Genomic DNA, 10,191 nt, shown 5'->3' with positions numbered 1-10,191 from the left:
AGAATCCCAGTACGTGGAGGCATGGGACAGAATTTTAGTTTCATCGAACAATATTTTATGTTTGTTCGTGAGGCTGTGCTCCGCAATTGCCGATTTCTCCAGTTTTCTATTTTTAATATGGTGTTGGTGTTCTGCACAGCGGTCGGAAACGGTACGAATCGTCTGACATATATAATTGCTTCGACACTCACAGGGTATATTACAAACTCCATGGACCCTGAGGCCCAAATCAACGAGTTGACATATTTTTGCATACTTTCGTTCAGTAATATCATATGGAATAATGAAATGATCGTATGGCATTGTTGGCCGGGAGGCCCCTGGCGGGGAAGTTCGGCCGCCGTATTGCAAGTCCTTTTTAGTTGACGCCACTTCAGCGACTTGCAAGTCAATAATGATGAAAAACACACAACACCCAGTCATCACGAGGTACAGATAATCCCTGACCCCGCCGGGAATCGAACCCGGGACCCCGTGCCCAGGAAGCGAGAACGCTACCGCAAGACCACGAGCTGCTGACTATGGAATAATGTTTTGGGGGTAACTCATCTTTAAGAAAGAAAGTCTTCATTGCTCAAAAACATGCTGTAAGAATAATATGTGTCACTCAGCCAGACTCATCTTGTAGACGTCTGTTTAAGGAGTTACACATATATGCAGCACTCCGTCTTCAGGCCACGAGTGGCACATCGCGACCATCCGACCGCCGTATCATCCTCAGCTGAGGATGCGGATAGGAGGGGCCTGTGGTCAGCACACCGCTCTGCCGGTCGTTATGATGGTTTTCTGTAGCCGGAGCCGCTACTGTTCCGTCGAGTAGTTCCTCAATTGGCATCACGAGGCTGAGTGCACCCCGAAAAATGGCAACAGCGCATGGCGGCCCGGATGGTCACCCATCCCAGTGCCAGCCACGCCCAACTGCGCTTTACTTCGGTGATTTGACGGGAACCGGTGTATCCACTGCGGTAAGGCCGTTGCCAAGGAGTTACACCTTCTGAGCACTAACTCACAACAGTGCGTTGTAAATAATCCACTACAGTTCGAAATGAACAATGATGTACATAGTTACAATTGCAGAAGAAAACATGCATTGCTCCACGTTAAGGGTGTGTTTAGCACAAAAAGAAAGGTGTGCACAATGCTGCAACAAAAACTTTTCATCACTTACGGAGTGGTATAAAATGTCTGACAGGCAGTAAATAAAAGTTAGAACAGAAATTGAAAACGTTTCTGCTTACAACTTCTTCTGCTCTGTAGCATAATTTCTATTGTCGTAATCTGCTAAAGGTGGTGGTTACGAATTACTAACTCACACCTGTATATTTAAAAAAAATTTAAGAAACTTATGAATATTCAGCACGTAGTCATATTTACAAATTAATTTGCGATATGAATGCACAATGACTCTTTACACATTTTTACAATTTATCGTGCAAAATGATCCACGGAATATGCTGCTAACTAATTGACTAGCCGATTCTTCCGGTTGTATATCAGTTAGTGATACCGACAATTATAGTGTCTTAGACGACAGCAAGTTGAACTCTTAACGTTCTTTTCGACACCGCGTCCACAAAAGGTGTAGCTGACCTGGAACGACGTTATTTGCCCTCGTTATTTGCCAGTAGGCAGTCACCGGAGAATTGCAGCAATAGCCTGACTTATCAGGCTATAAATACGAGCAAGGACAGCCAGTGTTTTTTTACTGGGCTGCGGTTAACGCCTCGTTGGTCCCTGTTTTGCTGTGGTAGGGGTCCAGAGAGGCGCGTGGGGGGTGGGGGGGGGGGGAGATAGTGCGGAAGTGGTGGGGGTCTAAACGATGAGCGCAGCACAGTGCCAATTTACGGCGAGGAGTAATCTCAACAACGCGAAGATCTGCGGTTGCCTCTCGTGCAAGCGCTGACATCTGGGTCACTGGAGTAACCAATCTGCTCCGACTTCCGTTCGCCAGCAAGACTCGAGACCGGTTAGTTCACCTTCTGTGGCTGCCGTTTACCGGTTAAGCGAGACTTAACAAGCAAAAATGGAGAACAACACACATCTGACCATATTAATATCACGCTAAAATATAATCTGTGTACTATGACGCAAAGGTAAATACGATTTTAAGAAAGAGCGTCTCGTATCGCTACGGTTAACGCTAGTGGTCGAAACTGTAAAAAGTGGTAATGTATACATATTTACGGAAACAAACAATTGCTAAGATTGTGTCAGTACTGTAGGCAGTCTTACTGTTGATATTCATTGCTCAATTGTTATTGCTGACTGCGTGTATAGTCTTCCGTATGCTTTGAGGCTATAATGGCATCATAAAAAGCTTAGCTGCAAATTAACAGATGCTTTTTCTCATCAATTTCCGCTGCGCGCCAGATTATCCGATCTGTCGGACAACATTAACCTTGCTGAAAGATAGCAGAATGATTTATACGCGACGGACCACCACGCTTATCTCTCTGCCTCGTACGACAGCACGTAACGCAGACGTTTAACTATCGATCGATTGGTCAGAAGGGTTCAATAGTACGGCCTTCCCGTTCATCTGGCCTTAATTCTTCAAATACCCTGTTGTGGGAGCAGTTAAAGTCATTAGTGTAGTGCACACGTCGATGCGAGCACGTTACTGGAGCGTGTGTCTCCTGCATGTGACCAAATCCGGCGCCAGCCAGGGGTGTTTGAACAAGTTATATGATTCTTAAAGAAGGAATGCGTTAGAACTAGTGATAAACAACGAAAAATATGCGTTTTGTTTAACTTTACTGGTCTCTCTGAGGCCTGCCTGTAGCACACCAAGGACGAACTCTGAGCAATGCTCATAAATCACAAGTCATAACCACAGATCAAAATATGTCCGTCCCCAGTAGCTGAGTGGTCAGCGTGACAGACTGTCAATCCAAAGGGCCCGGGTTCGATTCCTGGCTGGATCGGAGATTTTCTCCGCTCAGGGACTGGGTGTTGTGTTGTCCTAATCATGATGATTTCATCCCCATCGACGCACAGGTCGCCGAAGTGGCGTCAAATCGAAAGACCTGCACCAGGCGAACGGTCTACCCCGACGGGAGGCCCTAGCCACACGACATTTCAGATCAAAATATGTTCGTATTTAATACCTAAACAAAAGGTCGGCACCCTCTTTGCACGGGAACACCGTCACAGTGAGGACAAGCAGATTACGAATGTATGATTTATTTTTATTTTTTAGCCTCGCCTAGCTTTCCTAAACTGTAAAGCTTCGAACTGCAAAGTAAACGAGGTCAAGACTCACGAAATAATGCAGTTAGTCAGACAACTCAAGTTGCATAGCAAATCCTGCAAATTGTGATGTGATCATTTAGTGTCAGAAAGTGGACTACGCTAATACAAAATGAGAAACATACTAAAAAATTAGCAGAGCAGAGATCGTGGCAATAAAATATTGCCACCGACGTCTCCACGACAGGTGCCCAAAATTCTCCACCTCGCAACCGCACTCCCGACTTTTCGAAGAGCTCTACAGCCATTGCCTCGTTGGCCGAGCGACGCCGTGCCGCCCCATTCTAACGTCTGCGTACAGAAAATTGAATTCGTCAAGCACATTTATACTCTAGGGTCTAGCAATGATTCAATCCCGCGTCCGGCCATCCTGATTTAGGTTTTCCGTGATTTCCCTAAATCGCTCCAGGCAAATGCTGGGATGGTTCCTTTGAAAGGGCACGGCCGACTTCCTTCCCCAATCCGATGAGACCGATGACCTCGGTGTCTGGTCTCCTTCCCCAAACAATCCAATCCAGTCTGGCAAAGACTTAGCGGCAGCTGCCTTCAAAGGAGAAAGCCGTATTCGCTCCCAAACCGAGGGGCAGGAGCTTAACGCAATCGCTTCTGCGAAGTGCAACGTCCTGCGGTCCCTCCCCGCTTCTCCAGAGCCTCTATGAATGAACTCCTGTGGTCCAGCCCACTACGGGACAGACGCCCGGCCTGCTGGTTTCTTAAGGGGCTCCGGAAAGGCTCAAAATCATGAAAAGTTCAATTTTTACTTTTTTGCGTTTTCTGAATCTGCAGACTATTACCTTTTAATAGATATATAATTTATTCAATTCCGAAGACTACAACTATTTTTAATTTTTTTTTGAAATGTGTTCTACATGGGCGTGTCCCAATGTGGCGCTGTTAAACTGCTGTCAAATGGTGTTATTATTAACGTCCGTGTTCATCAGGTACATTTTAGTGATGTGAGATAAAGTATGTGTTGTGGCTAACCTGTGATGGTTAAATATATATCGCTGGTGTGATTGTCGATTGTTTCATGTTTATTTACTCTGTCGTTATCTCGAAAATATTCGTAATTAATTCTGTTTCTTGAGTCTCTGTTTTGTTGAAGTATAATAATGAGTAAAAGTAAAGTTATTAGAAATCCTCTGAAGGCTTTTAAGAAAAGGAGAAATGTTGGAAAGCCAAAGGTATGTGTTATTACTGTAAATAATAACATTCTAACATGGTACGAGCGATGCTTGCTTTAGACAAGGAACGCCTTCGGGCTGCAGACAGGGCTGTAAAGAGTCTAGAAATACAAGCAAGAGTAAACAGGAGGAGGAACAAGAGGAAGCTGGAGGAGGAGTTTGCAGAGGATGAAGATAATCCATCCTATGGACCTGGAATGCACTAAAAAGTTAATCCAATCTTTGTCGCTCGATTCCCAAAACTTATTTTCTCATACTAATTACATGTTTTCTAAGGATCTTCCAAACATTTGTTTCAAACTTTCAGTAAATGTTACACAGTACCTTCTGCATAATTTAACACAGCCTTTTTCCAAAAAATGTATATTTTTGAATATATAAATAAAAAATTGCAAAAAATGTTGTGAATTTTCATTACAATTGAAAAAAAAATCATCTTTAATAACTGAACTAAAATTTTGTAAAATCCCTGTGTTAAGTTGTAGCCCATATTCCAATAAATAATCTGTAAAAAGTTCAACTTCCTACCTCAAATACTTTGTGAGGAAAGATGTAATTTATAAGCGATATTTTAACATTGCAAGTATAGGGCGTTCCGGAGCCCCTTAAAGTAATCTGAAGCCTTCCTCCGGAGTTAGCAAGCCTTGTACTCTAAAACAGCCAAGAAATGAAAAGAGAAATAATCCAATATTTCTAGGTGATATGGTCGCGTCACACCACATGAATCACCTCCTGTAGTGTCAACGGACAGAGAGCTATCTCACCAAATACAAGGGGCGCTCAATGAGTAATGCAACACCTTTTTTCTGAAAGCAATTTTATCCATTTTAATAATTCCAATACACCGTAGTGTACCCCATTCTTTTGGCTCGCAAACCCTATGTTGCAAAATAATCTCCGTCTAATTCGACGGCCTCACTCGAACCTACTGGGAGGGTCTGTATGCCTGCATGGTACCACTCTACTGGTCGCCGTCGGAGCCAACGTCTTGCTGCATCAATAATCTCCCCATCATCCACTTTCTGCTTCCCGTGGAGTGCGTCCTTCATGCGGCCAACCAGACAGAAGATCCAGGGGGGAGAGGTGTGCGCGACCTTTTCTGATGATGACAAACACCTTGCACAACGACTCACCGTGCTTCTGTTCACTATCAGGTCTCCCTAAGCATTCTTGGTTCAAATGGCTCTGAGCACTATGGGACTCAACTGCTACGGTCATCAGTCCCCTAGAACTTAGAACTACTTAAACCTAACTAACCTAAGGACAGCACACAACACCCAGCCATCATGAGGCAGAGAAAATCCCTGACCCCGCCGGGAATCGAACCCGGGAACCCGGGCGTGGGAAGCGAGAACGCTACCGCACGACCACGAGATGCGGGCCTTAAGCATTCTGCAAGTACCTATAAATAACCGCGATGCTCTGCTTTTGGCCAAAAGAAACTAAATGACAGCTCTCTGCTTGGAACGCAGCCGCCATTTTGAAGGCTACATATAACGCCACCCCCTTTCAGAACTTAACGAAACTATAGGGCGTGAAGCGGGAAAATTCCGCAATGTCCTGCAACAAATTCCGCATTTTTTCAACCGAAATTGAGCGAGAGAAAAAATGCATTGCATTACTTGTTGAACCCGTTCGTATTTGTTTCCGGACATATGTTTATAATACAGATTTCGTAGTACTTGAGTTGTACGAGTACAGGATAATTTTTAGTCTCTCTCTCTACATTTACCGCCTTCACTAAATACGAGGGTAATCCCAAAAGTAAGGCCTCCTATTTTTTTTTATAAGTACAGAAATCTCTTTGTGTGGCAGTTGGTCACACTGTTATGAAGAGTGCTTCACGCGCTGTGTGTAAACATGCGCACGCCGCGCTGAGGCGCTCAGTCTTGGCAACCGTTGAGAATGGAGCTCCCGTTGCATGTTACCACCAAGTGCAAATTGCGTGCAGTTATTCGGTTTTTGAACGCAAAGCGCACTGCGCCGATTGAAATCCTTTGCCAATTGACGGAAGTGTATGGTGAGTCGTGCACGGATGTCAAAAATGTTCGTAAGTGGTGTAGAGAGTTTGCAGCTGGTCGGATCGAAATTCACGACGAACAAAGGAGCGGGAGACCGTTAATTTCTGAAGAGACAGTGTTGAAGGTTGAACATAGCATGCGTGGAGATCAGCGGATCACCCTGGATGATGTCTGCACGTTGGTTCCTGAGGTTTTCCTAAGCACCGCTCACAGAATTTTAACGGAAACATTGAACTACCGGAAGGTGTGCGCAAGGTGGGTGCCACGCATGCTGACTGAAGACCACATGCGGCAACGAGCTGATGCTTCCCGCGCATTTCTTCACCGCCTTGCAGCCGAACACGACAACTTTCTGGGCTCAATTGTCACGTGTGACGCAACCTGGGCATGCCACTTTACACCTGAGACCAAGCAACAATCACGCCAGTTCACAACTTTCTGAACAGCATGCTGGTGTGACATGGGCATACAAAAACTGCCACAGCGTCTACAAAAATGCATCGGCAGAAATGGCGATTATGTCGAAAAATAGCTAAATATTCAGGCTGTAAACTGATGTAAACCATTGTAGAAATAAACAGGTCTATGTACTTATTAAAAAAAATAGGAACCTTACTTTTGGGACTACCCTCGTAACTTACTGCTGAAGGAACAAAGCTCGTTCCAGGTATTTGCACGTTAACACAATTTGTTCCACGCACTCTTAAGAGTGGGTCAAAGACAAGTTACTTTTCATTACAGATTAAAGTGTCGGCACTGAATGAATAGACAGTATCCTTTGATTAATAACGAATCCTCTATCATTTGTATTACAAACGACATTAAAATAACGCCGTACGGCGGGGTCAGGGATTTTCTCTGCCTCGTGATGGCTGGGTGTTGTGTGCTGTCCTTAGGTTAGTTAGGTTTAAGTAGTTCTAAGTTCTAGGGGACTGATGACCATAGATGTTAAGTCCCATAGTGCTCAGAGCCATAACGCCGCAGCATACCTGTTATCTCAGGCACCTGTATCTAACAGTCGCACATAAGACATAACACTGATGCTTCTAAGACGCCTTGCCGACGCACGTTACTCAACGAGGAAAGCTGTGCAGGTAGGACAGATGAACAATCCTGACATCTCTCCTGTTAGTAATGTCATAGACTGTATTCCGCTGAGCAAAATATAAGAGATGCAGAACATGAAGATAGAATATCAGAGAGAATAGTAAGAAGAGGGGTGGAGGGGGAGGTGTAACAGAGGCATATGATGGAATAGGAACAGAAAGAGAAGAGTATTTTTGGTGGGTCTGAAGTTTATTTCATATCTTTCTCACTTGAATCTTTCAGGCGAACACCTTGTGAACAAACACAGCTGCCTTGCATCCGGTTTATTGCGGTTACGAAGGAAAGATGACAACTCGTCTGTAGCCTGTTATTTACGCAGTCTTCAGCGGGAATTATGGCCCAGCTCGACTAGTGGCACCGACGCCCACCTCAAGCGTACATGAGCAGAAAATAAATAAGGCAGGTGACTAGATAAGGGGTTTTCTGCAACCTGGGAATCATGCTGTATATCATGTCAGAGTATTTATCACTTTTCTATTTCAAATATAAAACACTGAAGCTATGAATATCATCGCTCGAAACGCGAAACCGTTACATTTTATTTATAAAGTAATCGTTGGACATTTATTCATAAAGAGAAAGAAAGAACAGTTGAAAGAAGTTTATATCTAATTTATACGTATGATCACCGAACATTAAATGATAAAAAGATACGAAAGTAATTTATATTTCATTTCTAAAGGTCATCACCGAACATTTAATCAGATAAAGAGAAAGTAGAAAGAGCAGTATTGTCGACAAGAGACAAAGCGCTCGCTTGCATGCAGGGACGGGAGCGACCAGAATATACATTCCCCTGAAGTAATCCCCTGAAGTGATTTATGATTTCTGATGAGCACGAGCACTATCATGGGTGAGTGTGTGTGTGTGCGTGTGTGGTCTTTGTATTTGGACGAGAGTATAATGTGATGCGCAATTGCCAATCCATTAGTTTGTATTGCAATCCCAAGTACGTCAGTAAATCCGCGGATTTGCAGTGTACAGAAAGCGATATTTTACCGGCGAACATAAATGAGCTTTGGGCATACAAGCTTGCTCTCGTGCCGCGAAGTAAAGCGGATTGTGTTGATATGCAGCACGAATCAGAATGTTCGTACTTCCGCTGGTAGCTCTCTCCAGCAAGAGAACTAGTTTTCTGTGTGGGAAGCAAGCCAACACATCGGTTGCTAACGGAAACGCCGAATCGTCAAATGCGAACTGACCAGGTAACTAGGCCACTATTGAGAAAGTATTCCCGTTACATTTAGCTGATGTCAGCGATGTAGTGCCTCCAGGAGTCAGTGGCTGTTTCTACTGTGATGTTCTGTCATGGTCGTATGGTAAGACGGTTTGAACAGGAAATATTCAAGAAGTAAATCAATGGTTACTACTCTATAGGTTCTTGCTAGTTCTAGCGTTTCCTCAATCAGTTGTCCAAGCTTATTACATCCAGTCAGCTTACTATTTCTAATAACTGGGCACAACGTTTATTTGAATATGTATATGTGTGTGTGGGGGGGGGCGGCGGGTTTATTATTATTATTATTATTATTATTATTATAAGTCAGTATTATAATATTGGAATATTTCCTTCACCGTCTTTTACTAGAGCCTGTAAACTATTACTGTGGTCAGCCAGAAAGCGATGGAAAACATACTGACCATAGTTCCCAGTCTGAAAGTCTACATTCTGTTCCAGCCCACTGAAAGAAATGTTTCTATTTTCTATTTGCTCAGCGGCATCAGCACTATGATTATAATGAATATTTTGAGTTCTAATTGATATATATATATATATATATATATATATATATATATATATATATATATATATTCATTCATTCATTTCATTGTTGCCCTTATGGACAGTGTTTGAACTCGAAAATCACATGATGACACAATTTTCACTTCTTTCCTTTCTTCCTCTTCTCTTCCCAAAATCTCTTCATCCTTTGGCTGTGCTCCTGTTTCCTTTGCTCTGTCCATAATGTTCCTGTCTTCTTTCCCTCCTTTACAATAAATTTTGCACTCCTAACTTTGTTTCTGAAGTATTTCCTGTCTCCTATCATTTGCCTGTTGATCCCTATCTGCCTGAAGTCTTCGTCTATTTCATGATACCAATTTGTTTTCTTGCTTGAGCTGTTTACTACATCAAAAATTTTCTTTGTAAGTCGGTTGTTGTCCATTCTCTGTATGTGCCCATAGAAAGTTAATCTGCGTTTTCTGATCGCGTCTGTTAGTCTGTCAGTGTGCTGGTACAGCTCTTTGGTAGGTCGCTTCATCCATATGCCATCTCTGTGAATTGGTCCAAATATTTTTCTGAGAATTTTGCGTTCTATTTTTTCTGTGTCTATGATGCCTGATGCTCCAATTGTGGTTGTTTCTGACGCGTACAATGCTTCTGGTAATACAACTGTTTTGTAGTGCCTAAGTTTGGCCTGCCTCGATATGCTTTTCTTATTATAATGTGACCATGTGAGTTTGTATGCCTTCTGGAGTTTCTTCGTTCGTTCCATGTTAGCCGCCTTGTTTGATCCTCCCATTTGTATGTACTCCCCTAAATACTTAAATTTTTCGACTCTTTCTACGGATCCATATACAGTATGCATGGTGTGTACATTGTTGGTCTGTCGTTCCATATATTGTGTCTT

General features: G+C 43.2%; 1 pseudogene; it reads right to left on the bottom strand.

The window, feature by feature from the left end:
- Nucleotides 1-861: 861 nt before the first annotated feature.
- On the bottom strand, nucleotides 862-979 carry LOC126093052 (5S ribosomal RNA; annotated as a pseudogene).
- Between the last annotated feature and the right edge of the window lie 9,212 nt (nucleotides 980-10,191).

The sequence above is a fragment of the Schistocerca cancellata genome, chromosome 7 (assembly GCF_023864275.1).
Source record: "Schistocerca cancellata isolate TAMUIC-IGC-003103 chromosome 7, iqSchCanc2.1, whole genome shotgun sequence".
Lineage (NCBI taxonomy): Eukaryota > Metazoa > Arthropoda > Insecta > Orthoptera > Acrididae > Schistocerca > Schistocerca cancellata.
Note: the sequence above shows the minus strand (reverse complement) of the source record. Positions and strands in the feature narration are given on the sequence as shown.